Genomic DNA, 27,472 nt, shown 5'->3' with positions numbered 1-27,472 from the left:
ATAGATAGAGAGATAGAATCCTAGATAGATAGAATCCTAGATAGATAGATAGATAGAATCCTAGATAGATAGAGAGATAGATAGATAGATTCCTAGATAGATAGATAGATAGATAGATAGATAGAATTCTAGATGGATAGATAGATAGATAGAATAATAGATAGATAGATAGATAGATAGATAGATAGATAGATAGATAGATAGATAGACAGAAAGAATCCTAGATAGATAGATAGATAGAATCATAGATAGATAGATAGATAGATAGATAGATAGATAGATAGAATCCTAGATAGATAGATAGATAGATAGATATATAGATAGATAGATAGATAGATAGATAGATAGATAGATAGATAGATAGATAGATAGAATCCTAGATCGATAGATAAATACATAGATAGAATCCTAGATAGATATATAGATAGAATCCTAGATAGATAGATAGATAGATAGATAGAATCATAGATAGATAGATAGATAGATAGATAGAATCCTAGGTAGATAGATATATAGATAGATAGATAGATAGATATATAGATGGATAGAATCATAGATAGATAGCTAGATAGAATCATAGATAGAATCCTAGATAGATAGAATCCTAGATAGATAGATAGATAGATAGATAGAATCCTAGATAGATAGATAGATAGATAGATAGATAGATAGAATCCTAGATGGATACATAGATAGAATCCTAGATAGATAGAAAGAATCATAGATAGATAGATAGATAGATAGATAGATAGATAGATAGATAGATAGATAGATAGATAAATAAAATCCTATATAGATATATAGAATCCTAGATAGATAGATAGATAGATAGATAGATAGATAGATAGATAGATAGATAGATAGATAGATAGATAGAATCCTAGATAGAAAGATAGATAGAATCCTAGATAGATAGAGAGATGATAGATAGATAGATAGATAGATAGAATCCTAGATAGATAGAATCCTGGATAGATAGATAGATAGATAGATAGATAGATAGAATCCTAGATAGATAGATAGATAGAATTGTAGATAGATAGATATATAGATGGATAGAATCATAGATAGATAGCTAGATAGAATCATAGATAGAATCCTAGATAGATAGAATAATAGATAGATAGATAGAATCCTAGATAGATAAATAGATAGATAGATAGATAGAATCCTAGATACATAGAATCCTGAATAGATAGATAGAATCCTAGATAGATAGATAGATAGATAGATAGATAGATAGATAGAATCCTAGATAGATAGATAGATAGATAGATAGATAGATAGATAGAATCCTAGATAGATAGATAGAATCCTAGATAGATAGATAGATAGAATCCTAGATAGATAGATAGATAGATAGATAGATAGATAGATAGATAGAATCCTAGATGGATACATAGATAGAATCCTAGATAGATAGAAAGAATCCTAGATAGATAGATAGATAGATAGATAAATAAAATCCTATATAGATATATAGAATCCTAGATAGATAGATAGATAGATAGATAGATAGAATCCTAGATAGAAAGATAGATAGAATCCTAGATAGATAGAGAGATGATAGATAGATAGATAGAATCCTAGATAGATAGAATCCTGGATAGATAGATAGATAGATAGAATCCTAGATAGATAGATAGATAGAATTGTAGATAGATAGATATATAGATGGATAGAATCATAGATAGATAGCTAGATAGAATCATAGATAGAATCCTAGATAGATAGAATCCTAGATAGATAGATAGAATCCTAGATAGATAAATAGATAGATAGATAGATAGATAGAATCCTAGATACATAGAATCCTGAATATATAGATAGAATCCTAGATAGATAGATAGATAGATAGATAGATAGATAGAATCCTAGATAGATAGATAGATAGAATTCTAGATAGATAGATAGATGATAGATAGATAGAATCCTAGATAGATAGAATCCTAGATAGATAGATAGAATCCTAGATAGATAGATAGATAGATAGATAGATAGATAGATAGATAGAATCCTAGATAGATAGATTGATAGATAGATAGAATCATAGATAGATAGCTAGATAGAATCATAGATATAATCCTAGAGAGATAGAATCCTAGATAGAATGATAGATAGAATCCTAGATAGATAGATAGATAGATAGATACATAGATAGAATCCTAGATAGATAGATAGAATCCTAGATAGATAGATAGATAGATAGATAAAATCCTATATAGATATATAGAATCCTAGATAGAAAGATAGATAGAATCCTAGATAGATAGAGAGATGATAGATAGATAGATAGATAGAATCCTAGACAGATAGAATCTTAGATAGATAGATAGAATCCTAGATAGATAGATAGATAGATAGATAGATAGAATCCTAGATAGATAGATATATAGATGGATAGAATCATAGATAGATAGCTAGATAGAATCATAAATAGAATCCTAGATAGATAGAATCCTAGATAGATAGATAGAATCCTAGATAGATAGATAGAATCCTAGATAGATAGATAGATAGATAGAATCCTAGATGGATACATAGATATAATCCTAGATAGATAGATAGAATCCTAGATAGATAGATAGATAGATAGATAGATAGATAGATAAAATCCTATATAGATATATAGAATCCTAGATAGATAGATAGATAGATAGAATGCTAGATAGAAAGATAGATAGATAGAATCCTAGATAGATAGAGAGATGATAGATAGATAGATAGATAGATAGAATCCTAGATAGATAGATAGATAGAATTGTAGATAGATAGATATATAGATGGATAGAATCATAGATTAATAGCTAGATAGAATCATAGATAGAATCCTAGATAGATAGAATCATAGATAGATAGAATCCTAGATAGATAGATAGATAGATAGATAGATAGAATCCTAGATAGATAGAATCCTGAATAGATAGATAGAATCCTAGATAGATAGATAGATAGATAGATAGATAGATAGATAGATAGATAGATAGATAGAATCCCAGGACGTGTACTCAGCCTTGTGGTAGGAAGGAGGATCAGGTTCTGAAATGTGCGGTGCAGTATCACGGCTACTGACACTGGCTACTGACACTTGACCGTGTGGAAGACAGAGTGTTTGTGGTGGTGCCAATCTGACTGGAAGCATTTTCCGCTATCCAAAAGACAACCTGTTGACACTGGTCTTGGTTCAAGAGCGGTGTACTGCTGCGGTCCCCAAGAATTTGGGACAGGACGTGCGAGCGACTAGATGTGGCCCTTTGTTGTGGCGAAATTAGAGCTTGCCCACGACCTCGGCCTCTGCCTGCACCACCATCACGTCCACTTCCTTGTTCCTTGCCAACGCCCTTGCGCATTTTGCAATGCTGTGCTGACGTGTATTCACTAGACTTGGGCGTTATATCCAAGTTTGTGCAAATCGTGCACCTGTACGTTGCCAACGACAGGCACACACGTGCGGTTTTTAAATGCAAGCACGGACGCACGAAGAACCTAACAGGTTTTAGGAGCAAAAATTAATGAGAACTCTGACACTATCAGCCATTGCTGACTGACGTGTATTATACACTACACTTGTGCGTTATATAATAGTTTGGTAAAAACGCACACAAGTGCACCTGTACGCTGCCACCGACAGGCACACACGTGCGGTTTTTAAATGCAAGCACGGACGCACTAAGAACCTAACAGGTTTTAGGAGCAAAAATTAATGAGAACTCTGACACTATCAGCCACTGCTGACTGACGTGTATTATACACTACACTTGTGCGTTATATAATAGTTTGGTAAAAACGCACACAAGTGCACCTGTACGCTGCCATCGACAGGCACACACGTGCGGTTTTTAAATGCAAGCACGGACGCACTAAGAACCTAACAGGTTTTAGGAGCAAAAATTAATGAGAACTCTGACACTATCAGCCACTGCTGACTGACGTGTATTATACACTACACTTGTGCGTTATATAATAGTTTGGTAAAAACGCACACAAGTGCACCTGTACGCTGCCACTGACAGGCACACACGTGCGGTTTTTAAATGCAAGCACGGACGCACTAAGAACCTAACAGGTTTTTAGGAGCGACAATTAATGAGAAGTCTGACACTATCTGGACTGTTTTAGACTGTGTACACCAGCCCCAGATATGATGAAGGCTGGTATACGGTCACCACTAGGAATGGCTATATACCCTGCCTGCCTGCCTGCCTGCCTGCCTGTATACTGCTACAATAGTCCTGACAAGGACTCTTCTGGTCACTAGCCTGTATTCCGACCTGGCTATACCCTGCCTGTATACAGCAACAATAGTCCTGAGAAGGACTCTGCTACTGTACTCCGACCTGGCTACACCCTGCCTGCCTGTATACAACTAGAATAGTCCTGAGAAGGACTTTTGGTCACACTGTTTGCAGCCCTACTACGGAAATAGCTATAAAGGGCCGCAAACCTTTCCCTGAAGCAGCGACACTCTCCCTGCACTGACTGTCTGGATGGCTGTGAGCAGAGCACAGCGCGCCCGCCGGTATAAAGGCTCGGTCACGCTGTGCAGGCCGGCCAATCACTGCAATTCCACAACTAACAGGGCTGTGGCATTGCAGTGGTCTGCCAGCCAATCCCTGCATGAGGGCTGGCTCTCAAAAGAGCGCCAACATGCAGAAATGAAGACCACGAGTACAGCACGAGTATCGCGAGATTACTCGGTCCCCGCCGAGTAGCCCGAGTACAGTGATACTCGTGCGAGTACCGAGTAGTAAGAAGCATACTCGCTCATCACTAATAGATAGATAGAATCCTAGATAGATTGATAGAATCCTAGATAGATAGATAGATAGATAGATAGATAAAATCCTAGATAGATAGATAGAATCCTAGATAGATAGAGAGATGATAGATAGATAGAGAGATAGAATCCTAGATAGATAGAATCCTAGATAGATAGATAGATAGAATCCTAGATAGATAGAGAGATAGATAGATAGATTCCTAGATAGATAGATAGATAGATAGAATTCTAGATGGATAGATAGATAGATAGAATAATAGATAGATAGATAGATAGAGAGATAGATAGACAGATAGAATCCTAGATAGATAGATAGATAGAATCCTAGATAGATAGATAGATAGATAGATAGAATCCTAGATAGATAGATAGATAGATATATAGATAGATAGATAGATAGATAGATAGATAGATAGATAGAATCCTAGATCGATAGATAAATACATAGATAGAATCCTAGATAGATATATAGATAGAATCTTAGATAGATAGATAGATAGATAGATAGATAGATAGATAGATAGATAGATAGATAGAATCATAGATAGATAGATAGATAGATAGAATCCTAGGTAGATAGATATATAGATAGATAGATAGATATATAGATGGATAGAATCATAGATAGATAGCTAGATAGAATCATAGATAGAATCCTAGATAGATAGAATCCTAGATAGATAGATAGATAGATAGATAGATAGATAGATAGATAGAATCCTAGGTAGATAGATATATAGATAGATAGATAGATAGATAGATATATAGATGGATAGAATCATAGATAGATAGCTAGATAGAATCATAGATAGAATCCTAGATAGATAGAATCCTAGATAGATAGATAGATAGATAGATAGATAGATAGATAGATAGATAGATAGATAGATAGAATCCTAGATCGATAGATAGATAGATAGATAGATAGATAGATAGATAGATAGAATCCTAGATGGATACATAGATAGAATCCTAGATAGATAGAAAGAATCCTAGATAGATAGATAGATAGATAGATAGATAGATAGATAGATAGATAAATAAAATCCTATATAGATATATAGAATCCTAGATAGATAGATAGATAGATAGATAGATAGATAGAATCCTAGATAGAAAGATAGATAGAATCCTAGATAGATAGAGAGATGATAGATAGATAGATAGAATCCTAGATAGATAGAATCCTGGATAGATAGATAGATAGATAGATAGATAGATAGATAGATAGATAGAATCCTAGATAGATAGATAGATAGAATTGTAGATAGATAGATATATAGATGGATAGAATCATAGATAGATAGCTAGATAGAATCATAGATAGAATCCTAGATAGATAGAATAATAGATAGATAGATAGAATCCTAGATAGATAGATAGATAGATAGATAGATAGAATCCTAGATAGATAGATAGATAGATAGATAGATAGATAGATAGATAGATAGAATCCTAGATAGATAGATAGATAGATAGAATCCTAGATAGATAGATAGATAGAATCCTAGATAGATAGATAGATAGATAGATAGATAGATAGATAGATAGATAGATAGATAGAATCCTAGATGGATACATAGATAGAATCCTAGATAGATAGAAAGAATCCTAGATAGATAGATAGATAGATAGATAGATAAATAAAATCCTATATAGATATATAGAATCCTAGATAGATAGATAGATAGATAGATAGATAGAATCCTAGATAGAAAGATAGATAGAATCCTAGATAGATAGAGAGATGATAGATAGATAGATAGAATCCTAGATAGATAGAATACTGGATAGATAGATAGATAGATAGAATCCTAGATAGATAGATAGATAGAATTGTAGATAGATAGATATATAGATGGATAGAATCATAGATAGATAGCTAGATAGAATCATAGATAGAATCCTAGATAGATAGAATCCTAGATAGATAGATAGAATTCTAGATAGATAAATAGATAGGTAGATAGATAGAATCCTAGATACATAGAATCCTGAATATATAGATAGAATCCTAGATAGATAGATAGATAGATAGAATCCTAGATAGATAGATAGATAGATAGATAGAATTCTAGATAGATAGATAGATGATAGATAGATAGAATCCTAGATAGATAGAATCCTAGATAGATAGATAGAATCCTAGATAGATAGATAGATAGATAGATAGATAGATAGAATCCTAGATAGATAGATAGATAGATAGATAGATAGATAGATAGAATCATAGATAGATAGCTAGATAGAATCATAGATATAATCCTAGAGAGATAGAATCCTAGATAGAATGATAGATAGAATCCTAGATAGATAGATAGATAGATAGATACATAGATAGAATCCTAGATAGATAGATAGAATCCTAGATAGATAGATAGATAGATAGATAGATAAAATCCTATATAGATATATAGAATCCTAGATAGATAGATAAAATCCTAGATAGAAAGATAGATAGAATCCTAGATAGATAGAGAGATGATAGATAGATAGATAGATAGAATCCTAGACAGATAGAATCTTAGATAGATAGATAGAATCCTAGATAGATAGATAGATAGATAGATAGATAGATAGATAGATAGATAGAATCCTAGATAGATAGATATATAGATGGATAGAATCATAGATAGATAGCTAGATAGAATCATAAATAGAATCCTAGATAGATAGAATCCTAGATAGATAGATAGATAGATAGAATCCTAGATAGATAGATAGAATCCTAGATAGATAGATAGATAGATAGAATCCTAGATGGATACATAGATATAATCCTAGATAGATAGATAGAATCCTAGATAGATAGATAGATAGATAGATAAAATCCTATATAGATATATAGAATCCTAGATAGATAGATAGATAGATAGAATCCTAGATAGAAAGATAGATAGATAGAATCCTAGATAGATAGAGAGATGATAGATAGATAGATAGATAGATAGAATCCTAGATAGATAGATAGAATTGTAGATAGATAGATATATAGATGGATAGAATCATAGATTAATAGCTAGATAGAATCATAGATAGAATCCTAGATAGATAGAATCATAGATAGATAGAATCCTAGATAGATAGATAGATAGATAGATAGATAGATAGATAGATAGATAGATAGATAGAATCCTAGATAGATAGAATCCTGAATAGATAGATAGAATCCTAGATAGATAGATAGATAGATAGATAGATAGATAGATAGATAGATAGATAGAATCCCAGGACGTGTACTCAGCCTTGTGGTAGGAAGGAGGATCAGGTTCTGAAATGTGCGGTGCAGTATCACGGCTACTGACACTGGCTACTGACACTTGACCGTGTGAAAGACAGAGTGTTTGTGGTGGTGCCAATCTGACTGGAAGCATTTTCCGCTATCCAAAAGACAACCTGTTGACACTGGTCTTGGTTCAAGAGCGGTGTACTGCTGCGGTCCCCAAGAATTTGGGACAGGACGTGCGAGCGACTAGATGTGGCCCTTTGTTGTGGCGAAATTAGAGCTTGCCCACGACCTCGGCCTCTGCCTGCACCACCATCACGTCCACTTCCTTGTTCCTTGCCAACGCCCTTGCGCATTTTGCAATGCTGTGCTGACGTGTATTCACTAGACTTGGGCGTTATATCCAAGTTTGTGCAAATCGTGCACCTGTACGTTGCCAACGACAGGCACACACGTGCGGTTTTTAAATGCAAGCACGGACGCACGAAGAACCTAACAGGTTTTAGGAGCAAAAATTAATGAGAACTCTGACACTATCAGCCATTGCTGACTGACGTGTATTATACACTACACTTGTGCGTTATATAATAGTTTGGTAAAAACGCACACAAGTGCACCTGTACGCTGCCACCGACAGGCACACACGTGCGGTTTTTAAATGCAAGCACGGACGCACTAAGAACCTAACAGGTTTTAGGAGCAAAAATTAATGAGAACTCTGACACTATCAGCCACTGGTGACTGACGTGTATTATACACTACACTTGTGCGTTATATAATAGTTTGGTAAAAACGCACACAAGTGCACCTGTACGCTGCCACCGACAGGCACACACGTGCGGTTTTTAAATGCAAGCACGGACGCACTAAGAACCTAACAGGTTTTAGGAGCAAAAATTAATGAGAACTCTGACACTATCAGCCACTGCTGACTGACGTGTATTATACACTACACTTGTGCGTTATATAATAGTTTGGTAAAAACGCACACAAGTGCACCTGTACGCTGCCACCGACAGGCACACACGTGCGGTTTTTAAATGCAAGCACGGACGCACTAAGAACCTAACAGGTTTTAGGAGCAAAAATTAATGAGAACTCTGACACTATCAGCCACTGCTGACTGACGTGTATTATACACTACACTTGTGCGTTATATAATAGTTTGGTAAAAACGCACACAAGTGCACCTGTACGCTGCCACCGACAGGCACACACGTGCGGTTTTTAAATGCAAGCACGGACGCACTAAGAACCTAACAGGTTTTAGGAGCAAAAATTAATGAGAACTCTGACACTATCAGCCACTGCTGACTGACGTGTATTATACACTACACTTGTGCGTTATATAATAGTTTGGTAAAAACGCACACAAGTGCACCTGTACGCTGCCACCGACAGGCACACACGTGCGGTTTTTAAATGCAAGCACGGACGCACTAAGAACCTAACAGGTTTTTAGGAGCGACAATTAATGAGAAGTCTGACACTATCTGGACTGTTTTAGACTGTGTACACCAGCCCCAGATATGATGAAGGCTGGTATACGGTCACCACTAGGAATGGCTATATACCCTGCCTGCCTGCCTGCCTGCCTGCCTGTATACTGCTACAATAGTCCTGACAAGGACTCTTCTGGTCACTAGCCTGTATTCCGACCTGGCTATACCCTGCCTGTATACAGCAAAAATAGTCCTGAGAAGGACTCTGCTACTGTACTCCGACCTGGCTATACCCTGCCTGCCTGTATACAACTAGAATAGTCCTGAGAAGGACTTTTGGTCACACTGTTTGCAGCCCTACTACGGAAATAGCTATAAAGGGCCGCAAACCTTTCCCTGAAGCAGCGACACTCTCCCTGCACTGACTGTCTGGATGGCTGTGAGCAGAGCACAGCGCGCCCGCCGGTATAAAGGCTCGGTCACGCTGTGCAGGCCGGCCAATCACTGCAATTCCACAACTAACAGGGCTGTGGCATTGCAGTGGTCTGCCAGCCAATCCCTGCATGAGGGCTGGCTCTCAAAAGAGCGCCAACATGCAGAAATGAAGACCACGAGTACAGCACGAGTATCGCGAGATTACTCGGTCCCCGCCGAGTAGCCCGAGTACAGTGATACTCGTGCGAGTACCGAGTAGTAAGAAGCATACTCGCTCATCACTAATAGATAGATAGAATCCTAGATAGATTGATAGAATCCTAGATAGATAGATAGATAGATAGATAGATAGATAGATAAAATCCTAGATAGATAGATAGAATCCTAGATAGATAGAGAGATGATATATAGATAGAGAGATAGAATCCTAGATAGATAGAATCCTAGATAGATAGATAGATAGAATCCTAGATAGATAGAGAGATAGATAGATAGATTCCTAGATAGATAGATAGATAGATAGATAGATAGATAGATAGATAGATAGAATTCTAGATGGATAGATAGATAGATAGAATAATAGATAGATAGATAGATAGATAGATAGATAGATAGATAGATAGATAGATAGACAGATAGAATCCTAGATAGATAGATAGATAGAATCCTAGATAGATAGATAGATAGATAGATAGATAGATAGATAGAATCCTAGATAGATAGATAGATAGATAGATATATAGATAGATAGATAGATAGATAGATAGATAGATAGATAGAATCCTAGATCGATAGATAAATACATAGATAGAATCCTAGATAGATATATAGATAGAATCCTAGATAGATAGATAGATAGATAGATAGAATCATAGATAGATAGATAGATAGATAGATAGATAGAATCCTAGGTTGATAGATATATAGATAGATAGATAGATATATAGATGGATAGAATCATAGATAGATAGCTAGATAGAATCATAGATAGAATCCTAGATAGATAGAATCCTAGATAGATAGATAGATAGATAGATAGATAGATAGAATCCTAGATAGATAGATAGAATCCTAGATAGATAGATAGATAGAATCCTAGATGGATACATAGATAGAATCCTAGATAGATAGATAGAATCCTAGATAGATAGATAGATAGATAGATAGATAGATAGATAGATAGATAGATAAAATCCTATATAGATATATAGAATCCTAGATAGATAGATAGATAGATAGATAGATAGATAGAATCTTAGATAGAAAGATAGATAGATAGAATCCTAGATAGATAGAGAGATGATAGATAGATAGATAGATAGAATCCTAGATAGATAGAATCCTAGATAGATAGATAGATAGATAGATAGATAGATAGAATCCTAGATAGATAGATAGATAGAATTGTAGATAGATAGATATATAGATGGATAGAATCATAGATAGATAGCTAGATAGAATCATAGATAGAATCCTAGATAGATAGAATCCTAGATAGATAGATAGAATCCTAGATAGATAGATAGATAGATAGATAGAATCCTAGATAGATAGAATCCTAGATAGATAGATAGAATCCTAGATAGATAGATAGATAGATAGATAGATAGATAGATAGAATCCCAGATAGATAGATAGATAGATAAATAGATAGAATCCTAGATAGATAGATAGAATCCTAGATAGATAGATAGATAGATAGATAGATAGAATTCTAGATAGATAGATAGATAGATAGAATTATAGATGGATAGATAGATAGATAGAATAATAGATAGATAGATAGATAGATAGATAGACAGATAGAATCCTAGATAGATAGATAGAATCCTAGATAGATAGATAGATAGATAGAATCCTAGATAGATAGATAGATAGATAGATAGAATTCTAGATCGATAGATACATACATAGATAGAATCCTAGATAGATATATAGATAGATAGATAGAATCCTAGATAGATAGATAGATAGATAGATAGGTAGATAGATAGATAGAATCATAGATAGATAGAATCCTAGATAGATACATATATAGATAGATAGATAGATAGATAGATAGATAGAATCATAGATAGATAGCTAGATAGAATCATAGATAGAATCATAGATAGATAGAATCATAGATAGATAGATAGATAGATATAATCATAGATATAATCATAGATAAATAGAATCATAGATAGATAGATCTATAGATAGATAGATAGATAGAATCCTAGATGGATAGATAGATAGAATCATAGAAAGATAGATAGATAGATAGATAGATAGATAGATGATAGCTAGATAGATAGATAGATAGATAGAATCCTAGATAGATAGAATCCTAGATAGATAGACAGAATCCTAGATAGATAATAATAATAATAATAATAATAATTTTATTCATTTATATAGCGCTATTAATTCCACAGCGCTTTACATACATTTGCAACACTGTCCCCATTGGGGCTCACAATCTAGAGTCCCTATCTGTATGTCTTTGGAGTGTGGGAGGAAACCGGAGTACCCGGAGGAAACCCACGCAAACACGGGGAGAACATACAAACTCCTTGCAGATGGTGTCCTTGGTGGGATTTGAACCCAGGACCCCAGCGCTGCAAGGCTGCAGTGCTAACCACTGAGCCACCGTGCCGCCCATATAGATAGATAGATAGATAGATAGATAGAATCCTAGATAGATAGATATATAGATAGATAGAATCATAGATAGATAGCTAGATAGAATCATAGATAGAATCATAGATAGATAGAATCATAGATAGATAGATAGATAGATAGATAGATAGATAGATAGATAAAATCCTAGATAGATAGATAGATAGATAGAATCCTAGATAGATAGATAGATAGATAGATAGAATCCTAGATGGATAGATAGATAGATAGAATCATAGATAGATAGATAGATAGATAGATAGATAGATAGATGATAGCTAGATAGATAGATAGATAGAATCCTAGATAGATAGAATCCTAGATAGATAGATAGATAGATAAAATCCTGGATAGATAGATAGAATCCTAGATAGATAGATAGAATCCTAGATAGATAGATAGATAGATAGAATCCTAGATAGATAGATAGATAGATAGATAGATAGATAGATAGATAGAATCCCATCACCACAAAGCTCTGATATATATACGCGAGCCAGATGAACCAGGACCCCTGGCACAGCTCTCCCAAACCCAACTGGACAAAATAACCAATCACAGCAGCCTGACAAGAACCAGAATCAGGAAGATGGTAGACGAGGGCCAGGAGAGGTATGTCAGTGACTGGAGGACTGACATCAACACCTCACAGAAACTGACCACGTACCAGAGACTACAGTGAGACTACAGACTGGCCCCATATCTGGAAAAACTCCCAGATCCCAGAGACTGCTGGACCCTGAGCCGATATAAACTCAGTGCCCACAGTCTAGCCATCAAATCCGGCCGTCACAAGCAGAGCTACAAGCCCAGGGAGGACAGACTGTGCCAACACTGTGACCTAGAGGCCCTGGAGGATGAAACCCACTTCCTGCTACACTGCACCAAGTACTCAGCAGTGAGGGACACTCACTTCAGGAGACTCTCCCATCTCTTCCCAGATTTCAGCTCCATGAAGGAGGAAGAGAAAATATATATCCTGCTGGGGGAAGAAGAGAGCGCAGTGGAGATAGCAGCGCGGTATGTGAGCGAATGTCATACACTTCGAGAAAGAGAACTATGATAAGTCATGGACTTCCATAGCCCCCCATCCCAGATGTGGCCCCCCAATCCCCACCCTGGATATGCCCCAACCACCGTTACTACAGTCCCCACCCTGGATATGCCCCATCATAAGCCATGGACTTCCATAGCCCCCATCCTAGAAGTGCCCCCACAGTCCGCACCCTGGATGTGCCCCATCCATCCTTCCTACAGTCCCCACCCACCATCCCCACAGCCCCAGTCCCTAATGTACACTTGCTTTGGCAAAACTAATTTGTATATGGTCCTGCCAATAAAGCTTATTTGATTTGATTTGATTTGATAGATAGATAGATAGAATCCTACATAGATAGATATATAGATAGATAGAATCATAGATAGATAGCTAGATAGAATCATAGATAGAATCATAGATACATAGAATCATAAATAGATAGATAGATAGATGATAGCTAGATAGATAGAATCCTAGATAGATAGAATCCTAGATAGATAGATAGAATCCTAGATAGATAGATAGATAGATAGATAGATAGATAGATAGATAGATAGATAGAATCCTAGATAGATAGATAGCTAGATAGATAGATAGAATCCTAGATAGAATCCTAGATAGATAGATAGATAGAATCCTAGATAGATAGAATCCTAGATAGATAGATAGATAGATAGATAGAATCCTAGATAGATAGATAGATAGATAGAATCCTAGATAGATAGATAGATAGATAGATAGATAGATAGATAGATAGAATCCTAGATAGATAGATATATAGAATCATAGATAGATAGCTAGATAGAATCATAGATATAATCTTAGATAGATAGAATCCTAGATAGAATGATAGAATCCTAGATAGATAGATAGATGGATAGATAGAATCCTAGATGGATAGATAGAATCATAGATAGATAGATAGATAGATAGATAGATAGATAGATAGATAGATAGATAGATAGATAGATAGATAGATAGATAAAATCCTGGATAGATATATAGAATCCTAGATAGATAGATAGAATCCTAGATAGAAAGATAGATAGATAGAATCCTAGATAGATAGAGAGATGATAGATAGATAGATAGATAGAATCCTAGATAGATAGATAGATAGATAGATAGATAGAATCCTGGAAAGATAGATAGATAGATAGATAGATAGAATCCTAGATAGATAGATATATAGATGGATAGAATCATAGATAGATAGCTAGATAGAATCATAGATAGAATCCTAGATAGATAGAATCCTAGATAGATAGATAGATAGAATCCTAGATAGATAGATAGATAGATAGATAGAATCCTAGATAGATAGAATCCTAGATAGATAGATAGAATCCTAGATAGATAGATAGATAGATATATAGATATATAGATAGAATCCTAGATAGATAGATAGATAGAATCCTAGATAGATAGATAGATAGATAGATAGATAGATAGAATTCTAGATAGATAGAGAGATGATAGATAGATAGATAGATAGAATCCTAGATAGATAGAATCCTAATTAGATAGATAGAATCCTAGATAGATAGATAGATAGATAGAATCCTAGATAGATAGATAGATAGATAGAATCCTAGATAGATAGATAGATATATAGATAGATAGAATCATAGAAAGATAGCTAGATAGAATCATAGATATAATCCTAGATAGATAGAATCCTAGAAAGAATGATAGATAGAATCCTAGATAGATAGATAGATAGATAGATAGATAGATAGATAGATAGATAGATAGAATCCTAGATAGATAGATAGATAGATAGAATCCTAGATAGATAGATAGATAGATAGATAGATAGATAGATAGATAGATAGAATCCTAGATGGATAGATAGATAGAATCCTAGATCGATAGATATAATCCTAGATAGATAGATAGATAGATAGATAGATAGATAGATAGATACAATCCTGGATAGATAGATAGAATCCTAGATAGATAGATAGAATCCTAGATAGATAGATAGATAGAATCCTAGATAGATAGAGAGATGATAGATAGATAGATAGATAGATAGATAGATAGATAGATTCCTAGATAGATAGAATCCTAGATAGATAGATAGATAGAATCCTAGATAGATAGAGAGATAGATAGATTCCTAGATAGATAGATAGAATTCTAGATGGATAGATAAATAGATAGAATAATAGATAGATAGATAAAATCCTAGATAGATCGATAGATAGATAGAATCCTAGATAGATAGATAGATAGATAGATAGATAGATAGATAGATAGATAGATAGATAGATAGAATCCTAGATAGATAGAATCCTAGATAGATAGATAGAATCCTAGATAGATAGATAGATAGATAGATAGATAGATAGATAGATAGAATCCTAGATAGATAGATAGATAGATAGAATCCTAGATAGATAGATAGAATTCTAGATAGATAGATAGAATCCTAGATAGATAGAATCCTAGATAGATAGATAGAATCCTAGATAGATAGATAGATAGATAGATAGATAGATAGATAGATAGATAGAATCCTAAATAGATAGATAGATAGATAGATAGATAGATAAATATATAGATAGATAGAATCCTAGATAGATAGATATATAGATAGATAGAATCATAGATAGATAGCTAGATAGAATCAATAATATAATCCTAGATAGATAGAATCCTAGATAGAATGATAGAATCCTAGATAGATAGATAGAATCCTAGATAGATAGATAGAATCCTAGATAGATAGATAGATAGATAGATAGATAGAATCCTTGATGGATGCATAGATAGAATCCTAGATAGATAGATAAGCCAGGGAAGGAGTCTTGCGAGGATAATTTGCATATTCCCAATGCCTTCTGGGATAAGTGAAGAGTCACCGCGAGCTCAAGGAGAACCGGGTTTTGGCCGTTACAGCCGGAAGGAAGACTTCTGAAAGCCAGGGAAGGAGTCTTGCGAGGATAATTTGCATATTCCCAGTGCCTTCTGGGATAAGGGAAGAGTCACCGCGAGCTCAAGGAGAACCGGGTTTTGGCCGTTACAGCCGGAAGGAAGACTTCTGAAAGCCAGGGAAGGAGTCTTGCGAGGATAATTTGCATATTCCCAGTGCCTTCTGGGATAAGTGAAGAGTCACCGCGAGCTCAAGGAGAACCGGGTTTTGGCCGTTACAGCCGGAAGGAAGACTTCTGAAAACCGCGCGCCGCTAGTTTTAGCCTGTCTTCTTCATTGTGAGCGTGAGTGAGCAAAGTGTGAGCAAAAGTAAGTGTGAGTAGAATTGTTTGTATTTAGTTGTTTAATTACTTAACATTTGTTTAGTGCTATCCCCATTAGAAAATGTGCTCCACTATTGCTAATGCGATCCAGTGTACATCTTGTCTCATGTATGCAGTCCTTGAAAAGCCGTTCGAGGGTGCATACTGTTGTTCGAGATGTGAGCAAGTTGCACATTTGGAAGCCCAGATACTGGATCTAAATGAGCAGCTGGCAACTCTGAGATGCATTAGCAATATGGAAAGGAGTGTGCTGCTCACTGAGCAGCAGCTTGCTGGGTCAGATGTGGGGGAGGATCGTAGTAGGGAGCGGCAGGACGGTGAGGTAGGTAGCTGGGTGACAGTTAGAAAGGGGGGTAAAGGGAAAAGTGCTAGGAAGGCTAGTCCTGAACTGACACACCCCAATAGGTTTGCAAACTTGGCAGATGAGGGGGATGTCATTACAGGGGTAGCATTGCTGCAGCAAGGCATGACCTCTGAACGCCAGAGGAGTGTCTGCTCCAGTAAGGGGGGGAATAGGAGTGCAGGGCAGGCAAGACAGGTACTGGTAGTGGGGGACTCAATTATTAGGGGGACAGATAGGGCAATCTGTCACAAAGACAGGGATCGCCGAACAGTGTGTTGTCTTCCTGGCGCTCGAGTTCGGCACATCGCTGATCGGGTTGACAGATTACTGGGAGGGGCTGGGGAGGACCCAGCGGTCATTGTACACATTGGCACAAATGACAAAGTTAGAGGTAGGTGGAAGGTCCTTAAAGATGATTTCAGGGAATTAGGTTGTAAGCTTAAAGCATGGACCTCAAAGGTGGTATTTTCGGAAATACTACCTGTGCCACGAGCCACACTAGAGAGGCAAAGGGAGATCAGGGAGGTTAACAGGTGGCTCAGGAATTGGTGTAGGAAAGAGGGTTTTGGGTTCCTGGAGAATTGGGCCGACTTTTCAGTTGGCTACAGATTCTATGCTAGGGATGGGCTGCATCTTAATGGGGAAGGTGCAGCTCTGCTGGGGCAGAAAATGGCTAGAAGGTTGGAGGAGTGTTTAAACTAGGAATGGGGGGCGAGGGTATTCACTTTATAGAAGGGGAATGTAGTGCAGATAGTGACCAGGGCACAAGTAATGAAATTGGGGGTGGTACGGGGGGAAGGGTTAGGACAGTTAATACAGTAAGCAGGAATACAGGTACAGAGTCATACGTAACGTGCATGTACACTAATGCCCGAAGCCTCACAAATAAGGTGGAGGAATTAGAATTAATATTGTTGGAAGAAAATTATGATATAGTGGGGATATCAGAGACATGGCTGGATGAGAGCTATGACTGGGCTGTTAATTTACAGGGTTATAGCCTATTCAGGAATGACCGTACAAATAAGCGAGGGGGAGGTGTGTGTCTATATGTAAAATCATCCTTAAAACCCATCCTGCGTGACAACATATGTGAGGGTACTGAGAATGTAGAGTCCCTATGGGTGGAGATAAGGGGGGGGAGAATGAATAATAAAATACTGATAGGGGTGTGTTATAAGACGCCGAATATTATGGAAGAGGTAGAGAATCTCCTCATAAAGCAAATTGATAAAGCAGCGAGTCTCGGAGAGGTAATTATTATGGGGGACTTTAACTATCCTGATATAAATTGGGGAACAGAAACTTGCAGTTCCAGCAAAGGAAATAGATTTTTGATAACAATGAAAGATAATTACCTTTCACAAATGGTACAGGACCCCACAAGAGGGGGAGCACTACTAGACCTTGTACTAACCAATAGGCCAGACCGCATATCAAATATACAAGTTGGGGGTTACTTGGGGAATAGTGATCACAAAATAATAAGTTTTCATGTATTCTTTAGTAAGATGTCTAGTAGAGGGGCTACAAGGACACTAAACTTCAGGAAAGCAAATTTTAAACGGTTGAGAGATGATCTTAGTGCAATAAACTGGGATGATGTACTAAGTAATAAAAGTACACAAAGCAAATGGGAGACTTTTATGAGCATCCTGAATAGGGCTTGTGCAGAAAATATACCCTATGGGAACAAACATGCTAGAAATAGGAGGAAACCCCTATGGCTAAATAGAGCTGTAAGGGAAGCAATAAAAGAAAAACAGAAAGCCTTAAAAGAATTAAAGAGGGTAGGTAGTGATGAGGCATTATATAATTATAGAAAATTAAAAAAAATATGTAAAAAGCAAATTAAGTTAGCTAAGTTTGAGACAGAGAGACTCATTGCGAGAGAAAGTAAAAATAATCCTAAAATATTCTTTAACTACATAAACAGTAAAAAACTGAAAAGCGATAGTGTTGGCCCCCTTAAAAATAGTCTTGGTGAAATGGTGGAAGGGGATGAGGGTAAAGCCAACCTGCTGAATGACTTTTTTTCTACGGTTTTTATACAAGAAAATGCCATGGCAGATGACATGACCAGTGATACCATAAATTCACACTTGAATATTACCTGCTTAACCCAGCAGGAAGTACGCCGCCGCCTCGAAATCACTAAGGTTGACAAATCTCCGGGCCCGGATGGCATACACCCCAGAGTACTACAGGAATTGAGTTCTGTGATAGATAGACCATTATTTTTAATCTTCTCAGATTCCTTAATAACAGGGTCGGTACCGCAGGACTGGCGCATAGCAAATGTGGTGCCAATATTCAAAAAGGGGACAAAAACTGAGCCGGGAAATTATAGGCCGGTAAGTTTAACCTCTACGGTTGGTAAAATCCTTGAGGGTTTCTTGAGAGATGCTATATTGGAGTATCTCAAGAAAAATAACCTTATGACAGAGTATCAACATGGGTTTATGAGGGATCGATCCTGTCAAACTAATTTGATCAGCTTCTATGAAGAGGTAAGTTCAAGTCTGGACCAGGGAAATGCAGTGGATGTTGTGTATATGGACTTTTCAAAAGCTTTTGATACGGTGCCACACAAAAGGTTGGTACATAAAATGAGAATAATGGGGATAGGGGAAAATATGTGTAACTGGGTTAAAAACTGGCTAAGTGATAGGAAACAAAGGGTGGTTATTAATGGTACGTACTCGGACTGGGTCTCAGTTCATAGTGGGGTACCACAGGGGTCAGTATTGGGCCCACTTCTTTTCAACATATTTATAAATGACCTTGTTGGGGGCATGCGGAGTAGAATTTCAATATTTGCAGATGATACTAAACTCTGCAGGGTAATCAATACAGAGGAGGATAATTTTATATTACAGGGAGATTTATGTAAATTGGAGGATTGGGCTGAGAAGTGGCAATTGAAGTTTAATGTAGATAAATGTAAGGTCATGCACTTGGGTAGAGGAAATAACATTTATGATTATGTACTTAATGGTAGAACACTGGGTAAAACAGACACAGAAAAAGACTTGGGTGTATGGGTGGATGGTAAACTTCACTTTAGTGGACAGTGTCAGGCAGCTTCTGCCAGGGCTAATAAAATAATGGGATGTATTAAAAGAGGTATAAGTGTTCATGAAAAAAATATAGTTCTACCTCTGTACAAGTCACTAGTGCGACCACACTTAGAATACTGTGTACAATTCTGGTCACCGATATATAAGAAGGACAGAGCTGAACTGGAGAGGGTGCAGAGAAGAGCCACCAATATTATTAGAGGAATGGGTGGGCTGCAATACCAAGACAGGTTATTAAACTTGGGGTTATTTAGTTTGGAAAAACGAAGGCTTAGGGGGGATCTAATCACAATGTATAAATATATGAGGGGACAGTACAGAGACCTTTCCAAAGATCTTTTTACACCAAGGCCTGCGACTGGAACACGGGGGCATCCACTACGTCTTGAGGAAAGAAGGTTTAATCATAATCACAGACGAGGATTCTTTACTGTACGAGCAGTGAGACTATGGAACTCTCTGCCGCATGATGTTGTAATGAGGGATTCACTACTAACATTTAAGCAGAGCCTGGACGCCTTTCTTGAAAAATGTAATATTACCAGTTATGTATATTAGATTTTATGACAGGGTATTGATCCAGGGAACTAGTCTGATTGCCGGATGTGGAGTCAGGAAGGAAATTTTTTCCCCATTGGAACTTGTTTGCCACATTGGGGTTTTTTTTGCCTTCCTCTGGATCAACATGTTAGGCTACAGGTTGAACTAGATGGACTTAGAGTCTCCCTTCAACCTTAAAAACTATGATACTATGATACTATGATACTATGATACTATGATAGATAGAATCCTAGATAGATAGATAGATAGATAGATAGATAAAATCCTATATAGATATATAGAATCCTAGATAGATAGATAGAATCCTAGATAGAAAGATAGATAGATAGAATCCTAGATAGATAGATAGATAGATAGATAGAATCCTAGATAGATAGATATATAGATGGATAGAATCATAGATAGATAGCTAGATAGAATCATAGATAGAATCCTAGATAGATAGAATCCTAGATAGATAGATAGATAGATAGATAGATAGATAGATAGATAGATAGATAGATAGAATCCTAGATAGATAGATAGAATCCTAGATAGATAGATAGATAGAATCCTAGATGGATACATAGATAGAATCCTAGATAGATAGATAGAATCCTAGATAGATAGATAGATAGATAGATAAAATCCTATATAGATATATAGAATCCTAGATAGATAGATAGATAGATAGATAGAAAGAATCTTAGATAGAAAGATAGATAGATAGAATCCTAGATAGATAGATAGATAGAATCCTAGATAGATAGATAGATAGAATTGTAGATAGATAGATATATAGATGGATAGAATCATAGATAGATAGCTAGATAGAATCATAGATAGAATCCTAGATAGATAGAATCCAAGATAGATAGATAGAATCCTAGATAGATAGATAGATAGATAGATAGATAGATAGAATCCTAGATAGATAGAATCCTAGATAGATAGATAGAATCCTAGATAGATAGATAGATAGATAGATAGATAGAATCCCAGATAGATAGATAGATAAATAGATAGAATCCTAGATAGATAGATAGAATCCTAGATAGATAGATAGATAGATAGATAGATAGAATTCTAGATAGATAGATAGATGATAGATAGATAGATAGATAGAATTATAGATGGATAGATAAATAGATAGAATAATAGATAGATAGATAGATAGACAGATAGAATCCTAGATAGATAGATAGATAGAATCCTAGATAGATAGATAGAATCCTAGATAGATAGATAGATAGATAGATAGATAGATAGAATTCTAGATCGATAGATAAATACATAGATACAATCCTAGATAGATATATAGATAGATAGATAGAATCCTAGATAGATAGATAGATAGAATCATAGATAGATAGATAGATAGATAGATAGATAGAATCCTAGATAGATACATATATAGATAGATAGATAGATAGATAGATAGATAGATAGATAGATAGATAGAATCATAGATAGATAGCTAGATAGAAGCATAGATAGAATCATAGATAGATAGAATCATAGATAGATAGATAGAATCATAGGTAGATAGATAGATATAATCATAGATATAATCATAGCTAAAAAGAATCATAGATAGATAGATCTATAGATAGATAGATAGATAGATAGAATCCTAGATGGATAGATAGATAGAATCATAGAAAGATAGATAGATAGATAGATGATAGCTAGATAGATAGATAGATAGAATCCTAGATAGATAGAATCCTAGATAGATAGACAGAATCCTAGATAGATAGATAGATAGAAAGATAGATAGATAGATATATAGATAGAATCCTAGATAGATAGATATATAGATAGATAGAATCATAGATAGATAGCTAGATAGAATCATAGATAGAATCATAGATAGATAGAATCATAGATAGATAGATAGATAAAATCCTAGATAGATAGATAGATAGATAGATAGAATCCAAGATAGATAGATAGAATCCTAGATAGATAGATAGATAGATAGATAGAATCCTAGATAGATAGAATCCTAGATAGATAGATAGAATCCTAGATAGATAGATAGATAGATAGATAGATAGATAGATAGATAGAATCCCAGATAGATAGATAGATAGATAAATAGATAGAATCCTAGATAGATAGATAGAATCCTAGATAGATAGATAGATAGATAGATAGAATTCTAGATAGATAGATAGATGATAGATAGATAGATAGATAGATAGATAGAATTATAGATGGATAGATAGATAGATAGAATAATAGATAGATAGATAGATAGATAGACAGATAGAATCCTAGATAGATAGATAGATAGAATCCTAGATAGATAGATAGATAGATAGATAGATAGATAGATAGATAGATAGAATTCTAGATCGATAGATAAATACATAGATACAATCCTAGATAGATATATAGATAGATAGATAGAATCCTAGATAGATAGATAGATAGATAGATAGATAGAATCATAGATAGATAGATAGATAGATAGATAGATAGATAGATAGATAGATAGATAGATAGATAGATAGAATCCTAGATAGATACATATATAGATAGATAGATAGAATCATAGATAGATAGCTAGATAGAATCATAGATAGAATCATAGATAGATAGAATCATAGATAGATAGATAGAATCATAGGTAGATAGATAGATATAATCATAGATATAATCATAGATAAATAGAATCATAGATAGATAGATCTATAGATAGATAGATAGATAGAATCCTAGATGGATAGATAGATAGAATCATAGAAAGATAGATAGATAGATAGATAGATAGATGATAGCTAGATAGATAGATAGATAGAATCCTAGATAGATAGAATCCTAGATAGATAGACAGAATCCTAGATAGATAGATAGATAGATAGATAGATAGATAGAATCCTAGATAGATAGATATATAGATAGATAGAATCATAGATAGATAGCTAGATAGAATCATAGATAGAATCATAGATAGATAGAATCATAGATAGATAGATAGATAGATAAAATCCTAGATAGATAGATAGATAGAATCCTAGATAGATAGATAGATAGATAGATAGATAGATAGATAGATAGATAGATAGATAGATAGATAGATAGAATCCTAGATGGATAGATAGAATCATAGATAGATAGATAGATAGATAGATAGATGATAGCTAGATCGATAGATAGAATCCTAGATAGATAGAATCCTAGATAGATAGATAGATAGATAAAATCCTGGATAGATAGATAGAATCCTAGATAGATAGATAGAATCCTAGATAGATAGATAGATAGAATCCTAGATAGATAGATAGATAGATAGATAGAATCCCATCACCACAAAGCTCTGATATATATACGTGAGCCAGATGAACCAGGACCCCTGGCACAGCTCTCCCAAACCCAACTGGACAAAATAACCAATCACAGCAGCCTGACAAGAACCAGAATCAGGAAGATGGTAGACGAGGGCCAGGAGAGGTATGTCAGTGACTGGAGGACTGACATCAACACCTCACAGAAACTGACCACGTACCAGAGACTACAGTGAGACTACAGACTGGCCCCATATCTGGAAAAACTCCCAGATCCCAGAGACCGCAGGACCCTGAGCCGATATAGACTCAGTGCCCACAGTCTAGCCATCAAATCCGGCCGTCACAAGCAGAGCTACAAGCCCAGGGAGGACAGACTGTGCCAACACTGTGACCTAGAGGCCCTGGAGGATGAAACCCACTTCCTGCTACACTGCACCAAGTACTCAGCAGTGAGGGACACTCACTTCAGGAGACTCTCCCATCTCTTCCCAGATTTCAGCTCCATGAAGGAGGAAGAGAAAATATATATCCTGCTGGGGGAAGAAGAGAGCGCATTGGAGATAGCAGCGCGGTATGTGAGCGAATGTCATAGACTTCGAGAAAGAGAACTATGATAAGTCATGGACTTCCATAGCCCCCCATCCCAGATGTGGCCCCCCAATCCCCACCCTGGATATGCCCCAACCACCGTTACTACAGTCCCCACCCTGGATATGCCCCATCATAAGCCATGGACTTCCATAGCCCCCATCCTAGAAGTGCCCCCACAGTCCCCACCCTGGATGTGCCCCATCCATCCTCCCTATAGTCCCCACCCACCATCCCCACAGCCCCAGTCCCTAATGTACACTTGCTTTGGCAAAACTAATTTGTATATGGTCCTGCCAATAAAGCTTATTTGATTTGATTTGATTTGATAGATAGATAGATAGAATCCTACATAGATAGATATATAGATAGATAGAATCATAGATAGATAGCTAGATAGAATCATAGATAGAATCATAGATAGATAGAATCATAAATAGATAGAAAGATAGATAGATAGATAGATAGATAGATAGATGATAGCTAGATAGATAGAATCCTAGATAGATAGAATCCTAGATAGATAGATAGAATCATAGATAGATAGATAGATAGATAGATAGATAGATAGATAGATAGATAGATAGATAGATAGATAGATAGATAGAAAGATAGATAGATAGAATCCTAGATAGATAGATAGATAGAATCCTAGATAGAATCCTAGATAGATAGATAGATAGATAGATAGATAGATAGAATCCTAGATAGATAGAATCCTAGATAGATAGATAGATAGAATCCTAGATAGATAGATAGATAGATAGATAGATAGATAGATAGATAGAATCCTAGATAGATAGATAGATAGATAGATAGATAGAAAGAATCCTAGATAGATAGATATATAGAATCATAGATAGATAGCTAGATAGATTCATAGATATAATCTTAGATAGATAGAATCCTAGATAGAATGATAGAATCCTAGATAGATAGATGGATAGATAGAATCCTAGATGGATAGATAGATAGAATCCTAGATAGATAGATAGATAGATAGATAGATAGATAGATAGATAAAATCCTGGATAGATATATAGAGTCCTAGATAGATAGATAGATAGAATCCTAGATAGAAAGATAGATAGATAGAATCCTAGATAGATAGAGAGATGATAGATAGATAGATAGAATCCTAGATAGATAGATAGATAGAATCCTAGATAGATAGATAGATAGAATCCTAGATAGATAGATATATAGATGGATAGAATCATAGATAGATAGCTAGATAGAATCATAGATAGAATCCTAGATAGATAGAATCCTAGATAGATAGATAGATAGATAGATAGATAGATAGATAGATAGATAGATAGATAGATAGATAGATAGATAGAATCCTAGATAGATAGAATCCTAGATAGATAGATAGAATCCTAGATAGATAGATAGATAGATAGATAGAATCCTAGATAGATAGATAGATAGAATTCTAGATAGATAGAATCCTAGATAGATAGATAGATAGATAGAATCCTAGATAGATAGATAGATACATAGATAGATAGATAGATAGATAGAATTCTAGATAGATAGATAGATAGATAGATAGATAGATAGATAGATAGATAGATAGATAGATAGAATCCTAGATAGATAGATATATAGATAGATAGAATCATAGAAAGATAGCTAGATAGAATCATAGATATAATCCTAGATAGATAGAATCCTAGAAAGAATGATAGATAGAATCCTAGATAGATAGATAGATAGATAGATAGAATCCTAGATAGATAGATAGATAGATAGATAGAATCCTAGATAGATAGATAGATAGATAGATAGATAGAATCCTAGATGGATAGATAGATATAATCCTAGATAGATAGATATAATCCTAGATAGATAGATAGATAGATAGATAGATAGATAGATAAAATCCTGGATAGATAGATAGAATCCTAGATAGATAGATAGAATCCTAGATAGATAGAGAGATGATAGATAGATAGATAGAATCCTAGATAGATAGAATCCTAGATAGATAGATAGATAGATAGATAGAATCCTAGATAGCTAGAGAGATAGATAGATAGATTCCTAGATAGATAGATAGATAGAATTCTAGATGGATAGTTAGATAGATAGAATAATAGATAGATAGATAAAATCCTAGATAGATCGATAGATAGATAGAATCCTAGATAGATAGATAGATAGATAGAATCCTAGAGAGATAGATAGAATTCTAGATAGATAGATAGATAGATAGAATCCTAGATAGATAGATAGAATCCTAGATAGATAGATAGATAGATAGAATCCTAAATAGATAGATAGATAGATAGATAAATAGATAGATAGATAGATAGATAGATAGATAGAATCCTAGATAGATAGATATATAGATAGATAGAATCATAGATAGATAGTGTTACGGTTGCTGCGAGCACTGGAGACTATGTCCAGATTTCTTGCTACTGCACATGTGCGAGCGCTGGAGACTAAGTCCAGATTTCTTGCTACTGCACATGTGCGAGCGCTGGAGACTAAGTCCAGATTTCTTGCTACTGCACATGTGCGAGCGCTGGAGACTAAGTCCAGATTTCTTGCTACTGCACATGTGCGAGCGCCGGAGACTAAGTCCAATCTTGGAGCCATTGCACATGTGCGGGTGACATCATCGCTGACACGAGGTCACATGTCTCTGACACCTTCTATGCCGATTGGTCGCTGGTCATGTGCTTGTGACGTCTTGCTCGGTGATAGGCCAGCATGACGTCACTCCTGTCGTTCTGGAAGCGGATTGGCTCTGGTGTCCTCCATCTTGGAT

Source organism: Anomaloglossus baeobatrachus, chromosome 11 (assembly GCF_048569485.1).
Source record: "Anomaloglossus baeobatrachus isolate aAnoBae1 chromosome 11, aAnoBae1.hap1, whole genome shotgun sequence".
NCBI lineage: Eukaryota > Metazoa > Chordata > Amphibia > Anura > Aromobatidae > Anomaloglossus > Anomaloglossus baeobatrachus.
Note: the sequence above shows the minus strand (reverse complement) of the source record.